We start from the raw sequence: 21415 nt of genomic DNA, 5'->3' as shown, positions 1-21415 counted from the left end.
GGAGACATTGCACCATAAGATTTGTTTTGCACTTTATCCTGAATACATTAACATCCCACATTTGTTCAAAATTTACAGTTTGAGTGCACAACAGCTCAAAACAGCATAAAGTCCTTCAAGTAACTACATTTTGGAAACTACACTACTCAAGGAATTAATTTTTACTCATTAGGTCATTCACAAAATTGTATAACATTAGGCTGAGTATTTGAGAATTAGCATTTTTTTCTCTAAAAATAATGCTTTGGCCCCAAATTTTACATTTTCAAAAGGGTTTATGGGGAAAAACAAATTAAACAATTTATCCTGAGTATGGTAATATCTCATGTGGGGTTGAAACCTACTTTTGAAGCACAGTACAATTCTTAAAAAAGAAAGGAAGGAGTACCATATTGGTCTTCAGGTTTTGCTGGAATGGTTTGTGAGAGCCCCTGAGGAACTATAACACAGAACCCCACATAAGTGACCCCATCAAACAAACTACACCCCTCAATATATTCATCTAGAAGTGCAGTGATCATATTGACACTACAGGTCTGTCACAGAATGTTACAGAATTGGGTGGAGAAGAAAATAAATACATTTTTACCACAACAATTTTGTTTTAGGCCCAGATTTTAGCTTTTCATTCAAGGAAATGGTAAAAATGGCATCAAAATTTGTCCCACAATTTCTACTAAATTTGGAAATACTGCATACTGTATGTGGCTGTGAAGAACTACTCAACCACAAGGCAAGACTAAGGAGAGAAATAGTGCTATTTGAGTCTTGAAGGACAACTTTTTGTACAATAGTTAGACTCAATATATAGAGATCTTAAATAGTAGAAGACTAGAATCCCCTCTCAATAGACACCATTTTGGAAATTTTACCCCTCTAGGAGTTTATCTACAGGTGTAGTGACAAATTTGACTCCATAAGTGTTTTCCCGAAACAAGCAGCAATGCATGTTTCTGACTGAAATTTGCAAATTTGCCATTGTAGGGCACATTAACAATAATTTTGATGGACCAATATGTTATAGAGCTCAAACATTATACCTAGCTCATGTTTTTGAAGAAATGCACACCATAAATTAAGCAGGATTTCTCACTACAGAAATATAAAGCATGTGGATGCTAAATGTAGTTATGGGGCTCAAAATGAAGGGAAGCATTTTAATTTGGGAGCACAGAATTTGCTGTATTACTTTTTTGTGCGGCGTTATAGTGCATTTTAAGAGCTTTTGAACTACCAATTACATGGAAGCCTCCAGTATTTCCATATACAGATGATTGACCTGAATGGATACTTTATTTATTTTTGTGAATTGAGTTGAAGCTTTTATTAAACACATATTACATAAAAGTTTGGATCACATTTATCTCATGCTCTATACTGAGCATTTACATGGGGTTTCCATCTAAATCTCCTAATGATGTAATTTAGATGACACCCCGAAGGAATCCATTCCCTATAATGATGCATCAGCGTTACTCTTGATTTTGTTTGGCTTCTATTCAGCGGTGCCTTTTTCAAAAGTGCATAAAACTGTAGTCGACCGCAATGTCTGTATAAGTACCCTGAAAATAAGGACACCGCTGAATCATAGCACACACTGAATCCAAGTGGCTCTATTGGCCTCATTTTAATGATTCTTAAATCATGGATTCTGTCTAGAGATGAGCGAACCGGCCGTTGTTCGGCTCGAGTTCGGTTCGCCGAACGAAGGTCTCTTTCGAGTTCGGTTCGGCGAACCGGTTCGGCAAACCACTCGAACCGCATAGTAAACAATGGGAGGCAATCACAAACACATAAAAACACCTAGAAAACACCCTCAAAGGTGTCCAAATGGTGACAAACAACTCACAACACAACACAAACACATGGGAAAGTGACAAGAACAAATTCTCATGCGAAAACAAAACAGCTTGACGAGAAAAAAAAGAGGACGAGACACAGATATAGGCATGGCATGCCCTTCTAAATTCATGTAAAACACCGCAAGGTTACTCCAAGCGGAGTCTCCCTTTTTTCCAAAAATTGGGCCACACACACACCCACCCCTTCAGTGGCAGCACTTGTTCCCCTGTTGTACACTTCACAGGTAGATTTGCATCAAGCACATTAAAAAAATATGCCATACTTAACCGTCCCCAGGATGACACCGGGGTAGGTAGCTAAGTCTTTCCTGATCCCAGCTCTGTTCATCTTGGATCATTTTTAAAAACAATGTAAGCAAGGGTTACTCCAAGCGGAGTCTCCCTTTTTTCCAAAAATTGGGTCACACACATATTCACCCCTTCAGTGGCAGCACTTGTGCCCCAGTTGTACACTTCACAATTAGATTTGCATCAAGCACATTCAAAATACGCCATATTTAACCGTCCCCAGGATTACACCGGGGTAGGTAGCTAAGTCTTTCCTGATCCCAGCTCTGTTCATCTTGGATCATTTTTAAAAACACAGCAAGCAAGGGTTACTCCAAGCGGAGTCTCCCTTTTTTCCAAAAATTGGGCCATACACACACCCACCCCTTCAGTGGCAGCACTTGTGTCCCAGTTGTACACTTCACAGGTAGATTTGCATCAAGCACATTCCAAATCCACAAGCATTTACTCTCCCCAGGATGACACAGGGGTAGTAAATTCTTTGTGGATCCATGACTTGTTCATTTTGATGAATGTTAGTCTGTCCACATTGTCACTCTACAGATGCGTGCGCTTATCTGTCAGCACACACCCAGCAACACTGAAGACACGTTCAGAGACAACGCTGGCAGCTGGACACGACAAAATCTCCAAGGAGTAAGTAGAGAGCTCTGGCCATTTTTCAAGATTTGAAGCCCGAAATGAGCAAGGCTCCATTTGCAAAGTCATGGCATCGATGTTCAGATGTTCATTTTGAGATACTCCTGTATCATCCTCTCCAGCCGTTGACTATGTGTCAGACATGTTGTCTCTGGTGGCCTTGCAAAGGATGGTCTAAAAAAATTATGAAAAGATTCAATAAAATTTCTGTTACCAGCACCAGATACGGTACTGCTGGTACGGGTAGACTGTTGAAGATGACGAGACCGTCCCATGTTTGTCAAGTTACAACTGGGAGATTCACTCCCTGCACCATGGTTGTTTGGTGGAAAAGCCGAGCTAAGATCGAGTAACAGCTTTTGCTGATACTCCTGCATACGTGCGTCCCTTTCTATGGCTGGAATTATGTCACAAAATTTGGACTTGTACCGGGGATCTAATAGTGTGGCAAGCCAGTAGTCATCATCACTTCTAATTTTGACAATACGAGGGTCATGTTGGAGGTAGTGCAGCAAGAAGACGCTCATGTGTCTTGCGCAGCCATGCGGACCAAGTCCACGTTGTGTTTGTGGCATAGAGGTGCTAACCGTTCTTTCTTCCTCTAACATCTCCCCCCAACCTCTTTCAACTGAAATTTGTCCAAGGTCTCCCTCATCTGCTGAGTCTTCCATGTCCATGGACAGTTCGTCCTCCATTTCTTCATGTTCTCCTGCACCTTCCTCAACATTTCGTCTGCTACCATGCGCCCTTGTTGATCCCTGTCCCCCATGGTCCCATGCCTGCCGCGTTGGTGATGATGAACGTCTGGACCTTGGTGATGTTGTTGTGTCTTGCGCATATGAATCCTCCTGTAGTTCCTCCCCTTCCTGTTGTCCCACCCCCTGACTCCGAATAGTGTTTAGCGTGTGCTCCAGCATGTAAATGACTGGAATTGTCATGCTGATAATGTCATTGTCAGCGCTAAACATATTCGTCGCCATGTCGAAACTGTGCAGAAAGGTGCATAGGTCCTTGATCTGAGACCACTCCATCAGGTTGATCTGCCCCACCTCTGCATCTCGTTGGCCCAGGCTATACGTCATGACGTTTTGCACCGGGGCTCGACGGTGTCGCCACAGTCGCTGTAACATGTGGAGAGTCGAATTCCAGCGTGTCGGCACATCGCATTTCAGGCGATGAACCGGCAGGCCGAAAGACTTCTGGAGCGATGCAAGCGGCGGCGGTTGAACGGCGGAAGTGAGCAGACAGTTTTCGTGCCCTGTTCAGAAGGCCATCTAGGCCGGGATAGTGTGTTAAAAATTGCTGGACAACAAAGTTCAACATGTGAGCCATACAAGGCACGTGTGTCACCTTGCCCAGGCGAAGAGCAGCACCCAGGTTTGCAGCATTGTTGCACACGGCCTTACAAGGCTGCAGGTTGAGTGGAGACAACCATTTACCAAACTCAGTCTCCAGAGCTGCCCACAACTCAGCCGCTGTGTGACTCTTATTTCCAAGACATTTCAAGCTAAAGACCGCCTGATGCCATTGCGCTCTGCTGCCAGCATAGTAATGAGGGGTGCGTGATTCCTTCTGCGCAGTTAGAACGCTGGTGGCCTGACCAGGCAGGCTTGGGGCGGAGGTGGAGGACCCAGACGAGTTGGAGGAGGCAGAAGCAGTGGCGGAACTTGGACAGACAGAGGATTGACACACAAGTCGTGGGGACGGCAAGACTGGTGCAGCAGACCCTTCACAATCTATCACCATAGTTACCCAGTGCCCAGTCAGCGACATGTAACGTCCCTGTCCATGCTTACTGATCCAAGTATCGGTGGTGAAATGCACCCCTTGACACACAGAGTTTCTCAAGGAAGCGGTGATGTTGTGTGCGACATGCTGGTGTAGCGCGGGCACACCTTTCTTAGAGAAGTAGTGGCGACTGGGCATCTGGTAATGGGGCACAGCGACAGACATAAGGTCTTTAAAATACTGTGTGTCCACCAGGTGGAAAGGCAGCATTTTAGTAGCCAAGAGCTTACAGAGGGATAAAGTCAACCTCTTAGCTTTGTCATGGGTCGCAGGAAATGGCCTTTTATTTGTCCACATCTGAGGGACAGAGATCTGGAAGCTGCCGGTGCCCACAGCAGTTTGTGGTCAAGTTACATGAACATGACTCAGCTGTCACATGCTGGTGACCATTTAAACACAACCTACAAATTTTCCTATAAAAATACACCGGACTCGCTTAATGTTAGGGAAACTTTCCAGGACATTGACGTGTACGCACTGTTCCTGTGATGCAAGATGCCATGATGTTGATTCCTTTATCATTAACTCGAGTTCCCTCCGATGTGAAAGGATTGCTACAACAAACGGTAATTTTGATGCATATTTCTGTTATTGTATAAGTTTCTATGACTATAGTTCTAAATGCCTATGTACCATTGACTATATATATATTCATGTGCTATTAAAATAAATAGTATCTTGCTTTAAAGAATATTAGTATTCGTGCCTGATTAGGATATCAGTGAGCGCTTCGTAAGTACGGGCTTTCAGCCCCCTTTTTAGTAGAATTTAGTAAGACATAAATTGGCGTAGTCGGCAGGATTACTTCTATAAGAAGTAATTAAACTAATTTTTGTAATTTAGAAATTAAAAACATATATTTGGCAAATTTCCAGATATATTTTTTCAATCTTTTTGCATACTATCAAAATGTACAGAAAACGTAAGGATAATGTTAAGGAGGTTGTTGTGGAGATCCCCAGCTGGACTGAGGCTCCCTACAATCTTATAGCACATGAATTGGTCAATTGTGGATTGGCAGAACAATGGCAGAATAAGCTCAAGGGTTGTGAAGCTACTGATGTTGTGAATGTACTCAGTGGTGCCCCTGTGAAAACAGGTGATGTAGTGTCTTGTGGATTGGCAGAACAATGGCAGGACAAGCTTATGGGTAGTGAAGCTACTGATGTTGTGAATGTACTCAGTGGTGCCCCTGTGAAAGCAGGTGATGTAGTGTCTTTAGTAGAGATGAGCGAACCGGTCCCGATTCGGCTCGAGGTCGGTTCGCCGAACGGAGGTCCCGTTCGAGTTCGGCTCGTCGAACGTTCGACGAACCGAACTCGAACTGCATAGGAAACTATGGCAGGCAATCACAAACACAGAAAAACACCTAGAAAACACCCTCAAAGGTGTCCAAAAGGTGACAAACAACTCACAACACATGGGAAAGTGACAAGGACATATACTCATGCGAAAACAAAACAGCTGGACAAGGAAAAAGAGGAGGACACACAGATATATGAGTATATGCAAGGAAACATCGATTCCATTAATGTGCAACTTGAGCCCTGCTCATTTTAGGCTTCCAATCTGGATAAATTGCCTGAGCTCGCCACGTACGCCTTGGGGATCTTGTCGTGTCCTGCAGCCAGCGTTCTCTCGGAACCTGTCTTCAGTGCTGCTGGGGGTCTGCTGGCAGATAAGCACACGTGTCTGTCCACTGACAATGTGGACATGGCTCTCAGAGGACTTTTCTTCCCCTGGGTCAGCCAGGGGACGGGAAAGGCACGCGTATTTTTGAGAGTGCTTCATGCAAAGCATCTTTTTCATCTTGAAAATTGGGTCAACTGATGCCAGTCAAGTGGGGTGTGTGTGGCCCATTTAGTGGAAACGAGGGAGACTTTGGTTGGAGTCCCCTCGCTGTGTCTCTAAAAGAACCAAGATGAACAAGTCATGGCTCTCAGAGGACTTTTCTTCCCCTGGGTCAGCCAGGGGACGGGAAAGGCACGCGTATTTTTGAGAGTGCTTCATGCAAAGCATCTTTTTCTTTTTCAAAAGGGGGCTCAACCGATGCCAGTCAAGTGGGGTGTGTGTGGCCCAGTTAGTGGAAATGAGGGAGACTGTGGTTGGAGTCCCCTCGCTGTGTTTCTAAAAGAACCAAGATGAACAAGTCATGGCTCTCAGAGGACTTTTCTTCCCCTGGGTCAGCCAGGGGACGGGAAAGGCACGCGTATTTTTGAGAGTGCTTCATGCAAAGCATCTTTTTCTTTTTCAAAAGGGGGCTCAACCAATGCCAGTCAAGTGGGGTGTGTGTGGCCCAGTTAGTGGAAACGAGGGAGACTGTGGTTGGAGTCCCCTCGCTGTGTTTCTAAAAGAACCAAGATGAACAAGTCATGGCTCTCAGAGGACTTTTCTTCCCCTGGGTCAGCCAGGGGACGGGAAAGGCACGCGTATTTTTGAGAGTGCTTCATGCAAAGCATCTTTTTCATCTTGAAAATTGGGTCAACTGATGCCAGTCAAGTGGGGTGTGTGTGGCCCATTTAGTGGAAACGAGGGAGACTGTGGTTGGAGTCCCCTTGCTGTGTCTCTAAAAGAACCAAGAAGAACAAGTCATGGCTCTCAGCGGACTTTTCTTCCCCTGGGTCAGCCAGGCTACGGGAAAGGAACGCGTATTTTTGAGAATGCTTCATGCAAAGCATCTTTTTCTTTTTCAAAAGGGGGCTCAACCGATGCCAGTCAAGTGGGGTGTGTGTGGCCCAGTTAGTGGAAACGAGGGAGACTGTGGTTGGAGTCCCCTCGCTGTGTTTCTAAAAGAACCAAGATGATCAAGTCATGGCTCTCAGAGTACTTTTCTTCCCCTGGGTCAGCCAGGGGACGGGAAAGGCACGCGTATTTTTGAGAGTGCTTCATGCAAAGCATCTTTTTCATCTTGAAAATTGGGTCAACTGATGCCAGTCAAGTGGGGTGTGTGTGGCCCATTTAGTGGAAACGAGGGAGACTGTGGTCGGAGTCCCCTCGCTGTCTCTAAAAGAACCAAGATGAACAAGTCATGGCTCTCAGAGGACTTTTCTTCCCCTGGGTCAGCCAGGGGATGGGAAAGGCACGCGTATTTTTGAGAGTGCTTCATGCAAAGCATCTTTTTCTTTTTCAAAAGGGGGCTCAACCGATGCCAGTCAAGTGGGGTGTGTGTGGCCCAGTTAGTGGAAACGAGGGAGACTGTGGTCGGAGTCCCCTCGCTGTCTCTAAAAGAACCAAGATGAACAAGTCATGGCTCTCAGAGGACTTTTCTTCCCCTGGGTCAGCCAGGGGATGGGAAAGGCACGCGTATTTTTGAGAGTGCTTCATGCAAAGCATCTTTTTCTTTTTCAAAAGGGGGCTCAACCGATGCCAGTCAAGTGGGGTGTGTGTGGCCCAGTTAGTGGAAACGAGGGAGACTGTGGTTGGAGTCCCCTCGCTGTGTTTCTAAAAGAACCAAGATGAACAAGTCATGGCTCTCAGAGGACTTTTCTTCCCCTGGGTCAGCCAGGGGACGGGAAAGGCACGCGTATTTTTGAGAGTGCTTCATGCAAAGCATCTTTTTCATCTTGAAAATTGGGTCAACTGATGCCAGTCAAGTGGGGTGTGTGTGGCCCATTTAGTGGAAACGAGGGAGACTGTGGTTGGAGTCCCCTCGATGTGTCTCTAAAAGAACCAAGATGAACAAGTCATGGCTCTCAGAGGACTTTTCTTCCCCTGGGTCAGCCAGGGGACGGGAAAGGCACGCGTATTTTTGAGAGTGCTTCATGCAAAGCATCTTTTTCATCTTGAAAATTGGGTCAACTGATGCCAGTCAAGTGGGGTGTGTGTGGCCCATTTAGTGGAAACGAGGGAGACTGTGGTTGGAGTCCCCTCGCTGTGTTTCTAAAAGAACCAAGATGAACAAGTCATGGCTCTCAGAGGACTTTTCTTCCCCTGGGTCAGCCAGGGGACGGGAAAGGCACGCGTATTTTTGAGAGTGCTTCATGCAAAGCATCTTTTTCATCTTGAAAATTGGGTCAACTGATGCCAGTCAAGTGGGGTGTGTGTGGCCCATTTAGTGGAAACGAGGGAGACTGTGGTTGGAGTCCCCTCGCTGTGTCTCTAAAAGAACCAAGATGAACAAGTCATGGCTCTCAAAGGACTTTTCTTCCCCTGGGTCAGCCAGGGGACGGGAAAGGCACGCGTATTTTTGAGAGTGCTTCATGCAAAGCATCTTTTTCTTTTTCAAAAGGGGGCTCAACCGATGCCAGTCAAGTAGGGTGTGTGTGGCCCAGTTAGTGGAAACGAGGGAGACTGTGGTTGGAGTCCCCTCGCTGTGTTTCTAAAAGAACCAAGATGAACAAGTCATGGCTCTCAGAGTACTTTTCTTCCCCTGGGTCAGCCAGGGGACGGGAAAGGCACGCGTATTTTTGAGAGTGCTTCATGCAAAGCATCTTTTTCATCTTGAAAATTGGGTCAACTGATGCCAGTCAAGTGGGGTGTGTGTGGCCCATTTAGTGGAAACGAGGGAGACTGTGGTTGGAGTCCCCTCGCTGTGTCTCTAAAAGAACCAAGATGAACAAGTCATGGCTCTCAGTGGACTTTTCTTCCCCTGGGTCAGTCAGGGGACGGGAAAGGCATGCGTATTTTTGAGAGTGCTTCAAGCAAAGCATCTTTTTCTTTTTCAAAAGGGGGCTCAACCGATCCCAGGCAAGTGGGGTGTGTGTGGCCCAGTTAGTGGAAACGAGGGAGACTGTGGTTGGAGTCCCCTCGCTGTGTTTTACATGCTTTTAGAAGGGCATGACATGTCTTGGAGGTTTACTTTCAGCATCTGCAAACTGTTGGCTACCAAAATGCTGCCTTTCCAACACCTGTGGTTATAAACCATGAGGAACATACTGATGAAGATGAGACGCAGATACCCGATTGGGATGACAACTTAAATATTCGGTCAGGGCAAGAAGAGGCTCGGTCTGAGGGGGAGGGGAGTGCAAACACAACAATTGATGATGAAGTTCTAGATCCCACCTACTGTCAACCCACAGTCAGACACTCGAGGAGGTCAACAGAGGCGGTGGAGGAGGATGCTACCGACGACGACGTTACCTTGCGCCTTCCTGGACACAGTTGGAGCACTGGTAGCACGTCTACAACTGCATCCTCAGCCACCACTCTGCCTCTGAGCATTATTCGGGGTGGATCAACAGGTCGCATGGCCTCTAAGCCTTGCCTAGCCTGGTCCTTTTTTGACATAGAAAAAGATCGCCCAAATCATGTGATCTGTAAAATTTGCCATGGTTCTCTTAGTAGAGGTCAAAACCTCAGCAGTTTGATAACTTCTTCCATGAATCGTCACATGAATAAATATCATATGGCCTGGTGGGAAGCTCACCGTGCTGCAATGCGGCCTAGCGGAGCGAACCATCCACCGCCTGCCCCTTCCAGTGCATCCGCGTGCTCGTCATCTTCTAGGACTGTGGGGACAGCTGTCACACCTGTTTTTCCACCCACAACTTCCACCACTGTAACCGCAACAGGCAGTTTGCTTGGTAGGTCGTCAGTTGGTTTGGAAGGGGAAACAAGTGATTGTGTACAGCTCTCTCAAACATCGATAGCACCAACTTTGGATGGAGGCAACATCATGTCTCCGCCTGCACTTTCCTCACAAACCTGCATTTTTCCAGGGACACCCTACTCAACACCGTCTACACACAGCAGCCAGATCTCTGTCCCTCAGATGTGGTCAAATAAAAGGCCACTTCCTGCGACCCATGACAAAGCTAAGAGGTTGACTCTATCCCTCTGTAAGCTGTTGGCTACCGAAATGCTGCCTTTCCACCTAGTGGACACACAGGATTTTAGAGACCTTATGTCTGTCGCTGTGCCCCAGTACCAAATGCCCAATCACCACTGCTTCTCCAAGAAAAGCATGCCCGCGCTACACCAGCATGTCGCACACAACATCACCACTTCCTTGAGAAACTCTGTGTGCGACAGGGTGCATTTCAACACAGATACTTGGACCAGTAAGCATAGACAGGGTCATTACATGTCACTGACTGGGCACTGGCAAACTAGGGTGAGAGATGGAGAAGGGTCTGCTGTACAAGTCTTGCCGTCCCCACGAGTTGTTTCAATCCTTCTTCTGTATGTAGAAGTTAATACACTGCTTCTGCCTCTTCAACCTCGTGTGGGTCCTCCACCTTGGCGCAAACCCTGTGTGGTCAGGCCACCCTTCCTTGTAACTGCGCACAAGGACTACCACCCACCTCCTTACTATGCTGGCAGCAGAGCTAAATGCCATCAGGCGGTCAAAGTTTTACTTTGAAATGTATGGGAAATGTGAGTCACACCGCTGAGAAGTTGTGGACGGTTAGCTCTGGAGACCGAGTTTCATCAATGGTTGTCTCCACTCAACCAGCAGCCAGGGAAGGCCAGGTGCGACAATGATGCAAACATGGGTGCGGCCCTTCGCTGTGACAATGTGACACACATGCCTTGTGTGGTTCACGTGTTGAACCTGGTTGTCCAGCAATTTTTAAAGCACTATCCTGGCCCACATGGCCTTCTGCAGAGAGCACGGTGTAACGCCTTCCTTGATCCACACACTCAGATGGGCTGTTAATGATAGGCTAGAGGGAAGCCACTCACCAAGCAGGACCCCTAGAACCCTGAAACCCTTTAACCCCTATACAGGGATTAGGAATTGCACAGGGCCCAAGGTGATTAATACCTGTGGAAGGCTGCAGTTCCAGAGAATAGTAGTCAGGCAGGGTCAAAACATTAATTGAGGAACAGGAACAGAATGGGACGGCCAGGACTTAATCAGAAAACAAGCAGAGGTGAAATGCGGATCGGCCAACAAGGTACATAAACAGCAAGCAGGAAAAGTAGTCAGGTAACAAGCACACAAAATCATAAAACTGAACTGGGGGTAAAAGTAACCAGAGGTTCATAGCTATGTCTGGCAGTGGTCTGCAGACAGGATGTGCATAAAAAAGGGTGTGGTGTCTTCCCATTGGTTGTAGCTGAATGATGGTATTTCATCTGTGAGATACCCACCAGCTACATTCAGCCAGAGATTCTGAATCTGTCAAGGTAATGCAGCCCAGTGGGTGAGCATAACCTGCGTCCACCTGCGCCGCTGGCATCGACTCCTCTCCCATCATCAGCACTATTCATGAAAGGAACACGTTGTCACCTGGCGACCGGAGTACAAATTGACGGAGCGGACTCCGTTGGTGACTTAATAGCCGTGTGCGGCAATGATGCAAACCTGGCTGCGGGACATCGTCAGGGCAATGTGACACACGTGCCTTGTATGGCTTACGTGTTGAACCTAATTCTCCAGCAATTTTTAAAACACCATCACGGCCTACATGGCCTTGTGCAGCGTGCACGCTCGCTATGTGCTCACTTCCATCGTGCGCACACAGCAGCTCAACAACTTTCGTCGCTACAGAAGTCTTTAGGTCTGGTGGTTAAACGCCTGAAATGCGATGTGCCCACACGCAGGAATTTGAATCTGCACATGTTGCAGCGTTTGTGGCAGCACCGCCGAACCCTGCTGCAATACGTTATGACATATAGCCTGGGATAACTTGATCCAGAGGTGGTGCAGATCACGTTGCTGGAGTGGTGTCAGATCAAGGACCTATGCACCCGGCTACACAGTTTTGAAATGTCGACGAAGATGTTTAGCACTGGCAATGTCATTCTCAGCGTGACAATTCTGGTCATCTACATGATGGAGCACACTGTAATTATTATTCGGAGTCAGGTGTTGGGACAAGAGGAAGGGGAGGAAGTACAGGAGGAGTCATATGCGGAAGGGATAACAAGATCTACGAGGTCCAGATGGTCAGCGGCACCTATGCGGCAGTCATGGTGAGGGAGAGGGATTAACAAGGGCGCATAGTATCAGCAAAAAGTGTTGAGGAAGGTGCAGGAGCCCATGAAGAAATGGAGGACGAACTGGCGATGGGCATGGAAGACTCAGCAGATGAGTGAGAGCTTGCTCACATTTCGGTTTTGCGAGGTTGTGGGGAGAGGGCAGAGGAAGGAGGCACGATTCTCACCTCTCTGCCACCAACACACCAAGGACTTGGTCCTCCTGGATGCACAAGACACATAAGCGGCTTCTTGCTGCACTACCTACAACATGACCCTCGGATTGTACGAATTCAATGTAATCCAGAATACTGGGTTGCCACACTGTTACATCCCCGGTACAAGACAAAATTTGGCAAAATAATTCTTGCCATAGAAATGGACGCACGTATACAGGAGTATCTGCAGAATGTGGTACGCAATCTTAGATCTACTTTTCCACTAAACACCAGTGCTGCACAGAGTGAATCTCAATGCTTTGTCATGGATAGGAGGAAATGGTCTTTTACTTGTCCACATCTGAGGGACCGAGGGCTGGCTGCTGTGCTGAGATGGCGTTGAGTACGGTGTCCCTGCACAGTTGCACTTTTGGTCATATACCAAAATGAGTTGAAAAAGGACAGATGCTGGTGGAAAGGGAAACAGGTGTGTTGGAAAGGGGAAAAAAGTTTTGGTCCGTGGATTTGGTGGTTAAGCAACAGTAACATTTGCTGAAGAAACACCATCTGTTACAGTGGGACTGGCAGATTTGGATAAAGTGGTATATACTATGTTACCGCTATATAACGAAAATTAATAAGAAAAGAAAGAGAAAGGTATATATCCCCATCAGCAGTCAGTGTCCACCGTGCTCCCAGTTGGAAAAGGAGAGGTTGGCAACTGGAAGGTTTGGTGGAGGATACAGAGCTGTGTGGCTATGAAACTAATAGTAGCCTGAACCGAGTTAGACGCCATTCGGATCTGGAGACTGGGAGCCCTGTTAGCGTCACAGGGTCCACATGCCCACCCAGCCCAGGAACTCTCTGTTAACAACACAGGAGCCATGGAGTACGCTGACCGTGTGCATAGGGGCCACACCTGTGGACAGCAGGTGCATCAGCAGCAGCAGGCCTGTTAATGCCACTGGGCTGCACAAGCAGGACTGGTAGGACAGGAGCTGGTCTTAACCATTCTGCGTTACCAACTGTGGTGGTGGCCTGCATCGATACCCTATCCCTGCCTACCTCTGGCCTAAAGCCGCAATGGGTTCAACACATGGAGGTGTGCTCTTTCGGAGCATAATAGAAGAATGCGCACCTCCTTGTTGGCTCCAGCCCCTTTTATAACCTGGGTCCGCCCCAAACCAGGGTGAACCACAATGAACCTCCTGGAGACAAAAGTAGAGTGACACGTCATGAGTGGCATAACTAGCGTCCTATTTGGAACCGCAACTTCAATGATGACCTCATGGCTGCCATGACCCAAACACCTCACCAGTCATCGTCTGACCATCAATAATGCGGTGACAAGTCATAGGGGTGGGCCTCTGCAAGCCATTTGGGAGGACACCTGATGCCCTGTGGTCTATATGGGACCCCCACATCAGGGGCAGGGCCAAAGAGTTCATTACCGGACCTAGTCTCTGATGCAGTAAGTGCCTGAGCATGCTCAGTAGCATGAAATACAGTCTCTGAAAAAAGACTATCAGCTTTAGCATGGTGTCTAGGCACAAAACAGGACTTAGACCCGGCACGGAATGCAAGTACCTGTGCAAAGAGGCTTTTGACACTTAGTGTGGGAGCATGCGCTGTATCCCGAAATGAAGACTTAGCGTCAGGAATGGCACAGTCAGGCTGAGCATACTCACTAGGCGAAACACTGTAGTTAGGCTGCAGCTGGGGTAAATCGGCACAAGCATGGGCACTAGCTGCCTCTCCACACTTAGACGTGGAGGAGAAATTGCTCTTGGAGATGCTGTCTATGAACAGAAGGAAAAGCTAAAGGAAGCCTCACTTTCTATCCCTCCGAATTATCAAATGCAGCAATGAATTCCCTGAGTTTGCTATAACATTAGCGTAGCAAAATGTGCATGAGGGTGTCATGTAGAGGTGCTAGAAATAGCTTGGCACCAGTGGGGCACTAATGGAATACAACAGCCAGTTCTATGATGCCACTAAATGGCAGTATTTTTTGCTATCATTATAGCTTATTAAAAACAGAGCAGGAGGGTGTCATGCACAGGTGCTAGAAATAGCTTGGCACCAGTGGGGCACTAATGGAATACAACAGCCAGTTCTATGATGCCACTAAATGGCAGTATTTTTTGCTATCATTATAGCTTATTAAAAACAGAGCAGGAGGGTGTCATGCACAGGTGCTAGAAATAGCTTGGCACCAGTGGGGCACTAATGGAATACAACAGCCAGTTCTATGATGCCACTAAATGGCAGTATTTTTTGCTATCATTATAGCTTATTAAAAACAGAGCAGGAGGGTGTCATGCACAGGTGCTGCACATAGATTTGCACTTGTGTGACTGGACAAAAGTCCAATAGCCACGTTTAGGATGCCACTATGTTCACTGACTGTTTGCTAGTATAATGGCTTAGTAACAATGAGTTTGAGTGTGCAATGCAGGCAGAGGTGCTGCAAATATCTTTGCACTAGTGGGACTATACAGAAGTCCAATAGTCACGTTTAGGATGCCACTAAGTTCACTCAGTGTTTGCTAGTATAATGGCTTAGTAACAATGAGTTTGAGTGTGCAATGCAGGCAAACGTGCTGCAAATATCTTTCCACTAGTGTGACTACACAAAAGTACAATAGTCACGTTTAGGATGCCACTAGGTACACTGACTGTTTGCTAGTATAATGGCTTAGTTAAAAAAAGTTTGAGTGTGCAATGCAGGCAGACGTGCTGCAAATATCTTTACAATAGTGTGAATAGAAAAAAGTACAATAGCCACGTTTAGGATGCCACTAGGTACACTGACTGTTTGCTAGTATAATGGCTTAGTTAAAAAAAGTTTGAGTGTGCAATGCAGGCAGAGGTGCTGCAAATATCTTTACAATAGTGTGAATAGACAAAAGTACAATAGCCACGTTTAGGATACAACTAGGTACACTGACTGTTTGCTAGTATAATGGCTTAGTTAAAAAAAAGTTTGAGTGTGCAATGCAGGCAGACGTGCTGCAAATATCTTTGCACTACTGTGACTACACAAAAGTCCAATAGCCACGTTTGGGATGCCACTAGGTACACTGACTGTTTGCTAGCATAATGGCTTAGTTAAAAAAAAGTTGGAGTGTGCAATGCAGGCAGACGTGCTGCAAATATCTTTACAATACTGTGAATAGACAAAAGTACAATAGCCACGTTTAGGAGGCCACTAGGTACACTGACTGTTTGCTAGTATAATGGCTTAGTTAAAAAAAAGTTTGAGTGTGCAATGCAGGCAGACGTGCTGCAAATATCTTTGCACTAGTTTGACTACACAAAAGTACAATAGCCACGTTTAGGATGCCACTAGGTACACTGACTGTTTGCTAGTATAATGGCTTAGTTAAAAAAAAGTTTGAGTGTGCAATGCAGGCAGACGTGCTGCAAATATCTTTACAATAGTGTGAATAGACAAAAGTACAATAGCCACGTTTAGGATGCCACTAGGTACACTGACTGTTTGCTAGTATAATGGCTTAGTTAAAAAAAGTTTGAGTGTGCAATGCAGGCAGACGTGCTGCAAATATCTTTACAATAGTGTAAATAGACAAAAGTACAATAGCCACGTTTAGGATGCCACTAGGTACACTGACTGTTTGCTAGTATAATGGCTTAGTTAAAAAAAGTTGGAGTGTGCAATGCAGGCAGACGTGCTGCAAATATCTTTACAATACTGTGAATAGACAAAAGTACAATAGCCACGTTTAGGAGACCACTAGGTACACTGACTGTTTGCTAGTATAATGGCTTAGTTAAAAAAAGTTTGAGTGTGCAATGCAGGCAGACGTGCTGCAAATATCTTTACAATAGTGTGAATAGACAAAAGTACAATAGCCACGTTTAGGATGCCACTAGGTACACTGACTGTTTGCTAGTATAATGGCTTAGTTAAAAAAAGTTTGAGTGTGCAATGCAGGCAGACGTGCTGCAAATATCTTTACAATAGTATGAATAGACAAAAGTACAATAGCCACGTTTAGGATGCAACTAGGTACACTGACTGTTTGCTAGTATAATGGCTTAGTTAAAAAAAGTTGGAGTGTGCAATGCAGGCAGACGTGCTGCAAATATCTTTACAATAGTGTGAATAGACAAAAGTACAATAGCCACGTTTAGGATGCCACTAGGTACACTGACTGTTTGCTAGTATAATGGCTTAGTTAAAAAAAGTTGGAGTGTGCAATGCAGGCAGACGTGCTGCAAATATCTTTACAATAGTGTGAATAGACAAAAGTACAATAGCCACGTTTAGAATGCCACTAGGTACACTGACTGTTTGCTAGTATAATGGCTTAGTTAAAAAAAGTTTGAGTGTGCAATGCAGGCAGACGTGCTGCAAATATCTTTACAATAGTGTGAATAGACAAAAGTACAATAGCCACGTTTAGGATGCCACTAGGTACACTGACTGTTTGCTAGTATAATGGCTTAGTTAAAAAAAGTTTGAGTGTGCAATGCAGGCAGACGTGCTGCAAATATCTTTACAATAGTGTGAATAGACAAAAGTACAATAGCCACGTTTAGGATGCCACTAGGTACACTGACTGTTTGCTAGTATAATGGCTTAGTTAAAAAAAGTTTGAGTGTGCAATGCAGGCAGACGTGCTGCAAATATCTTTACAATAGTGTGAATAGACAAAAGTACAATAGCCACGTTTAGGATGCCACTAGATACACTGACTGTTTGCTAGTATAATGGCTTAGTTAAAAAAAGTTGGAGTGTGCAATGCAGGCAGACGTGCTGCAAATATCTTTACAATACTGTGAATAGACAAAAGTACAATAGCCACGTTTAGGAGGCCACTAGGTACACTGACTGTTTGCTAGTATAATCACTTAGTTAAAAAACGTTTGAGTGTGCAATGCAGGCAGACGTGCTGCAAATATCTTTACAATAGTGTGAATAGACAAAAGTACAATAGCCACGTTTAGGATGCCACTAGGTACACTGACTGTTTGCTAGTATAATAGCTTAGTTAAAAAAAGTTTGAGTGTGCAATGCAGGCAGACGTGCTGCAAATATCTTTACAATAGTGTGAATAGACAAAAATACAATAGCCACGTTTAGGATGCCACTAGGTACACTGACTGTTTGCTAGTATAATGGCTTAGTTAAAAAACGTTTGAGTGTGCAATGCAGGCAGACGTGCTGCAAATATCTTTACAATACTGTGAATAGACAAAAGTACAATAGCCACGTTTAGGGGGCCACTAGGTACACTGACTGTTTGCTAGTATAATGACTTAGTTAAAAAAAGTTTGAGTGTGCAATGCAGGCAGACGTGCTGCAAATATCTTTACAATACTGTGAATAGACAAAAGTAAAATAGCCACGTTTAGGAGGCCACTAGGTACACTGACTGTTTGCTAATATAATGGCTTAGTTAATAAAAGTTTGAGTGTGCAATGCAGGCAGACGTGCTGCAAATATCTTTGCACTACTGTGACTACACAAAAGTCCAATAGCCACGTTTAGGATGCCACTAGGTACACTGACTGTTTGCTAGCATAATGGCTTAGTTAAAAAGAGTTGGAGTGTGCAGAGGACAGGAGGGTACAGTGCCAGGATTGTGGGGCTCTGGGTAGAGGAATGGAAGCCTGCCTTTCTATTCCCTCCTAATGGGGAAATGCAGCGACGAAATCCCTGACCTTGGCTACACAGACGCTGTCTCTGTTTTCAGGACCTGTCACCTATGGCTCTGACCCTGCCGGTTTCAGCCCTTAAAAGGACTGATAGAAAGTGCTATCCCTATGCTGTCTAACGCTGTGTATGGAGCGCATACAGCTGTATCGGCGATAGGATTCAGGAGGACGGAGCTGCGACAGTGATGTCTGACACCAAAGACGCAGAAGAGATAATGGCGTCCTGGAGGAAAATGTCCGATTTTATAATGCAGGGACATGTGACATGGACATCCTATCACACATGCCGTTGCTTTTCTGGCTAAAAGTCCACTTAGCTGTGTGTGTGTCTGGGATTGGCTGACATGCTGGCCCGCCCCACTACACGCGCGCGCTTAGGGAAGGAAGACAAGGAAAAAAAAAAAAAAATGGCGATCGCCATTATAGAAACAGCAGTGATCTGAAGGCGCTGTTCACGCACACTATACACTGAAATGTCATAATAGTGTGATTCACAGAGTGACTTACACTATTACAGCGGAAGCCAAGCTAGGAATTAGCTGTTTTTTTGCTGCTAGAACCGTTCTCGAACGTTTCTAGAACTATCGAGCTTTTGCAAAAAGCTCGAGTTCTAGTTCGATCTAGAACAGGCCCCAAAATCACTCGAGCCTAGAACTGGAGAACCTCGAACCACGAACCGCGCTCAACTCTAGTCTTTAGCACGGCACAAACAATGGCAGGATAAGCTTAAGGGTAGTGAAGCTACTGATGTGAATGTATTCGGTAGTGTCCCTGTGAAAGCAGGTGATGTAGTGTCTTTAGCACGGCACAAACAATGGCAGGATAAGCTTAAGGGTAGTGAAGCTACTGATGTTGTGAATGTATTCGGTAGTGTCCCTGTGAAAGCAGGTGATGTAGTGTCTTTAGGACGGCGCATCTGGATTTTGTCAAGTGCATATAGTGTAATGCATGAGCGTAATCTAAAGATGCAGAAGAAAAGTTCCCAGATGGAAGAAAAGATGATAGAATTAGGTTGCCTGAAAACAGTTCTGGAATGTAATACCAGACTGTTGAAGGATAAATTGGAACATTATCAGAATGTGGCACAAAAAGCTGCCATAAAAATTGCTCAAAATAAGTACAAGAAAAAAGGAGGAAAAGTAAATAAAACCAAAGTACCTAAAAGTATCGTCCCAGCTTCTATAAACTGGGATCCTGATACTTGGGATGGGGATGTGTGGGATTCATCTTCATCATCTGATGAGGAGGATTACCATAAAGGGAAGATTCAGGCTAACCCAGTAAGGAGGCGCCTAGAGAGGACAGAAAATGAGATCATCCGGGAACATGTCCGGGATGGTCAGGGGAATCTGCAATATGACGAAGATGGTAATGCCATCATAAATGAGAGAGCAGTTCCTCATGTAAAAAATCGAGTAACCATTGAAGATTACTCTCAAGGAGAAGTTGATAGCATTTTAACACAGTTTAGACAAAAACCAGGAGAAGGAGAAATTCCCTGGTTGGTCAGGGTGCACGATCTCGGAGGACGTGGAGTGCACTTTGACGCCGGAGACGTGGCAAAATTTGTCACCATGTCTCGTGACCCAGTAATTCAGAGATCAATAAAAAATTATTTTGTTGATCATAATGAGCATGGTACTCAAAACTTAATCATGATCTTAGCCCATGCTTTTCTGGACAAATATCCATCAGAAGCAGACTTTCCTATCAATGATAAACCTTGGTATACCTTAAAAGACGGTATGGAAAGGCTGAAGGAAGAAGCAATGAGGAATGCTCTTCCTCTTTTGGGAATGGATGATGATTATCTCCAGTACCCATTGACAGCCAGCATAAGAAATAAGCTGGTTAAACATGCTCCTCCAGCATACAAAACAGTTATTTTAACCTTAACTGTAGCGCTGATTGGAGAATCAATCGGTGTAGTTCTAGGGAGGATGAGGGAGTTACAGGATATGGGACAGTGGGATAAACCGTCCCCTGGAGGCCAAGTTGGTAACAGTAAACCAAACAATCCTGATTGGAAAGAAAAATCAGTAGCGGAGGCCCCACGAGTGTCTTGCAAAGACATGTTCCAGGCTTTGCTTAAAGCCGGGATCAATAAGGAAAGGATTGATGGAAAGGAGACAGGAGAATTATGGAAGTTGTACAAACAGAAAGTTCTATCCACAAAGAAAGTGACCACTACAAATGTGGAAGGGGGTTCAAAAACCCCCAAGGTAAAGAAATCAGAGGGAAAAGGGGAAAAACCCCCAAAGAATGTGTCTTGGGAAGATTTTCAGTCAGTTTATCCATGAGAAGAACTGGCTGCAGCCGTGGCCACAAAGGTCACGGAAGGAAGGGCTAATACACAGACTGGAGTCTGTATAAATGAAAGTTCAGAAGGAAGTGATTTACCATAGGTAGCCAGCCAAGCCCCCCTATTGATAAAAAGGGACGAACGTCCCTACATCAATCTTAGCATACATTGGAAAGGGGGAAATGTTCAAAGAATCCCAGCTTTGATTGACACGGGGGCGGAGGCTACTTTAATTCATGGAAACCCAGAAAAAATAAAAGGACCTAACTGTAGCAGTAATGGGAGTAAGATATTTAAATGCAGTGCAAACTTTATTCATTTAATTTGAACCTCTAACCATAATGCTACTGTCATTGCTGTCAGTCCTCCTGAGGCTTACTGAGGACTGCATGAAAACAGCAAATCGCAACACTGATATAGGTATGGCCCGTTCAGTGTGTTGAGTGGTGGACTGAGTGACGTAAAGTGCCCTTGCTTATCTACAAGGTGTGTGCCCTATTGCCCTATGCATTTCATCTGAACTGCTGATGGCTGCTCAGACTCATCAGGGGTGAATGGCAGGTTGCGTTATAACACACTAATAGATATTATTTGTTTTACAATGACCTGGCAGCATGATAGCTAGTCACATGGAGCAGCTCATGTTTCCTTTCTTTATAAACTTAAAACTCCTGCCCCCAATATCGGTGTTCTCATCGTGCCAATCAGCCTCTGCACTGAAGCTTGATGGGGCTACTGGCCATGCGACGGAGCAATCAGAGACTGATAAGCACGGATGGGCATAGCCAGTGGCATATCTGGAAGCAACACCATTAGCCAATTAATGT

The sequence above is a fragment of the Anomaloglossus baeobatrachus genome, chromosome 1 (assembly GCF_048569485.1).
Source record: "Anomaloglossus baeobatrachus isolate aAnoBae1 chromosome 1, aAnoBae1.hap1, whole genome shotgun sequence".
Taxonomy (NCBI): domain Eukaryota; kingdom Metazoa; phylum Chordata; class Amphibia; order Anura; family Aromobatidae; genus Anomaloglossus; species Anomaloglossus baeobatrachus.
Note: the sequence above shows the minus strand (reverse complement) of the source record.